The following is a 3,813-nucleotide window of genomic DNA, read 5'->3' on the forward strand; positions in this document are numbered from 1 at the left end:
GAGACTTTCAAACACAGCTGGTAACAGTGAAAAGATAAGGGGAAAAGCCAATCTGGTTTTCATTGTATTTGGATGCTTTTGTGTCAAAGACTTTGATGAGTTTAATTGGGCTCATCATACCATCATTGCATCTTAAAAACACATTTTTGGCCCTCTTGAAGAAAGTTGTACACAGTAAATTTCTCAAAAATGGAGTTCTACCAAACCCACCATGTAGTAGATGAATGATAGTTGGAGTTGTGCCTTTTCTCTTTTTGGGTAAGGCTTATTTTGTACAGTTTAATTCTTTTCTGAATTAGTGGGGATGCTGAGTAATTATTATACAAAAAGCTCATCTCCATGAAAGTTGCATAGCAATTTTCTTGTTTGTTGGCCAAAAAGGGGTTAACTGTGCATGGAGTAGCCTGGTTTATTTCAGTTGATGATTTTATTGCAAAGACAGAGAAGGAGGACAGGTAAACAAGCTCTCAAGAAATGAAATGAAACAAAAGCCAGACACTGGGTAATTTCCTGACTGGGTGTGAGTGGGTGGCTGTAAGTCTGTGTGCATTTGAATGTGTGTGTGTGTGTGTGTTAATGTGTGTGTGTGCCGTTTGAGAGTCCCTTTTATGTCTTTCTCTCACCGGTGCTGTTTGACATTCCTGCAAAGGGCTGGACCAAAGAATTTGGTGAGGTTGTATGGAGGAAGAGGGGGGTAACAAGAAGGACAGCGAATAAATGAAGGGGAAAATGATCATAGAATATGTTTAGTTTGAACTCATGTTATCTGTCTGTAACTTGATTTCTATGAGATACTTTTCATCAGAAGCAAATGCTTGTCATTTGTTTTTACACTTATAAGTAATCTAAGTAATGACTCAGAGTCTGTCTTCCTGTCTGTGTGTGTGTGTGTTCTCTTTGGAGTAAAGGTTGTCTTCACAAGCAGGTGTTTCACAGCATCTCCCATCCTCCAGTCCATAACGGCACAAGTCATCTCCACTTTCCTGACTAATAATAGGGACTATTTGTTTGAAAATGAAAGTAGTTGAAGAGTCCTGTGGGAAATCCTCGTTCTTCTGTTCACAGGCAGTTTTCCATGAAACAGCACCAGAGTTCTGTCTTGAACAATAACACTGACAACAGAAATAAACAAGTAGTAGTTATTATAAAATATGTCTTCAAACTGAGTGTTTCTTGATATTATCAGGTCATTCAGAAAGTATTTATACCCCCTTTACTTTTTTCAATGATTCCATGTTGCAGCCTGATGCTACAGTACAAGAAAATCATTTTATTCCCAATAATCTACAGTGAAAACTGAAATATCACACTGACATAATTATTCAGACCCTTTGCAAGAACACAAGAAATTTAGCTCAGTTGCCTCCATTTTCTCTGGATCTTTGCTGAAATGCAAAGGAACTGCAGAGCTCAGAGACATGATTGTTGCATGGCACAGATCTGGAGAAGGCTACAAAAAAAATCTACTGCACTGAAGGTTCCCAAGATCACAGTGCCCTCCATAACTCTCAGGACTCCTACAAGAGAAGGTCATCCAGCCAAACTGAGCAATTCTGGGAGAAAGATCTTAGTAAAGCCGGGCATACACTGTGTGATTTCAAGCCAACTCTACGGTAGTCGCGGCAGAATGTCAACTCATACTGTACAACTGACTCGCTTACGATGCACAGCCATTGCGTACAATTTATGTGCTCACGCTGTACAAGTGAAGTCGGGGCGGACTGTGACAAAAATCTGTGGAGTTTCCTTTTGTAAAAATTCTCACACACTTAGGATGAAGTGTTTCCAGTCATATCCCTCCTCTCTGTCTCTCTCTCTCGCTATCTCTCTCTATCCCACACACCCAAACAGTATCACCATCTGTGTCAGCTGTAGGTCCACAGGTTTGAATATTTCCTCATCGTTTATTTCTTTTATCATGATGATTTATGTCGTCTGACATTTTGAAAAGGAAAAAAATACCCTAAAGTTGGTGATTCTGTCTCTCTCTGTGGAGTCATATGACCAAAATATCAAATATGTCAGAAGTCCATCCACCCAGTTGGGAGCAGCAGGTCAGGGTGTGATCAGCTGACTTGTACCCCCATAAACAGCACGACAAATGACGCCAGTTCTGACTGAAAGTTGGTGCGACTTCCAAGTGTATCGTACGACTCGAAACGCATGGCTGAATTGGATGGAATTGCAGTGTACGCCCTGTTTAACAGGCTTAATGGCCACTCTGACTGAGCTCCAGAGATCCTGACTAGAGATGGGACAAAGATCCAGAAGGGCAAACATCACAACATTTGTTCACCAGAATGGACTTTTGGCATAGTGGCTAGATGGAAGCCTCGACTCAGCACAAGATTCATAAAGCCCGCTTGGCTTTCATGTGAACTTTGTCCCATCTCCACTGGAGCCAAGTCAGAGTGACCATTGAGTTTGTGGTCACTGCTCTTGCTAAGACCCTTCTCCCTGAATTGTTGAGTTTGGCCAGACGACCAGCTCTTGGAAAAGTTGTGATTGTGCCAAACTTCTTCCAATTGAGAATTATGGAAGCCACTGTGCACCTGGGAACTTTCAGTGAAGTGGAACATTCCCTTCTCTGAGCTCTGAAGACAGTTCCTTTGACCTCATGGCTTAGTGTTCGCTCTGATATACATTCAGCTGTGAGGCCTTCTATAGAGAGCTGTGAGCCTTTGCAAATCATGTCCAATCAATTTAATTGACCACAGATGACCTCCAATCAAGGTGTATAAACATCTCAGCAAAGATCCAGAGAAATAGGGAGCAACTAAGCAAAACTTCAAGTGTTTTTGCTAAGGGTCTGAATACTTGAGTCAACCTGATATTTCAGTTTTTCATTTTTAATAAATGTGCCAAAATTTTAAAACTTATTTTTTCACTTTAAAATTATGGGTTACTGAGTGTACTGGTCTGAATACTTTCTGAATGCACTGTACATGCAACAAATTAACAGAGCTCTAACATAATAATTAATAAACCACTTGTATCATTTGGAATAATTTGTATCGTTTGGAAAATGGTGTTAGCTTTACCCAGGATACAATAAAATGCACAGCTGCTGCATCTCTGTTTACAACGGGCTCACAGTTTCAAGAGAAAAGAAGGGTGAAAAAAGAAAGACCCCAAACCTACCCATAACAGGAACCACTGCAACAAACATGTCAATAAAATGTTTGCTAATCACAACAACTAATATGTTATCATGAATTGAAATCCCACTGAATCTTTTTTCAGCTTTTTGGAGATGAAAATAACTATTTTTAGAACAGCCAACATTTGTTAACATGACACGGCTAGCTAGTCAAGTCATTCCTTAATGCCCCTTCCTGATTTCTGTGGTGTTTTAAATCAATCAAGCTTTTCAGTTTAGAATTTGGTAAAGAAAGGCACATCTGCAGCGGCGTACAGAAATAAATTTTTTATGACCAACGCTCCATGCTCTGGATGGGAGCAGCCTCAAAAAGAGTTTTCAAAAAAATATATTTGTAAATCCTTCTGTGTATATTCGTTCTTTTTGAGACTGATCTGGCTCCATACCGCTCTGCTCACTCACAGCTAGCTCACCTATCATACGGCATGCACAGCTCAACACACCTTACACTAGGTGAGTGTTCAGGTGTGTAGGGGACTCCATCTAAGTGAGGTAAGGTGAAAAGTTAGCCTTTGTTGTAACTTGTAGGAGGGCTCAAGTCCTGGACGTTTTTATACCCTCTATTTAAACTTTTGTTTTTTTGAAAGAACTGAATCTATCTGTTCAAAAACAGTCAAGTTGGAAGGCTTGAACAAGTGAGGAATGCTTGATGA

The sequence above is a fragment of the Cheilinus undulatus genome, linkage group 12 (assembly GCF_018320785.1).
Source record: "Cheilinus undulatus linkage group 12, ASM1832078v1, whole genome shotgun sequence".
Lineage (NCBI taxonomy): Eukaryota > Metazoa > Chordata > Actinopteri > Labriformes > Labridae > Cheilinus > Cheilinus undulatus.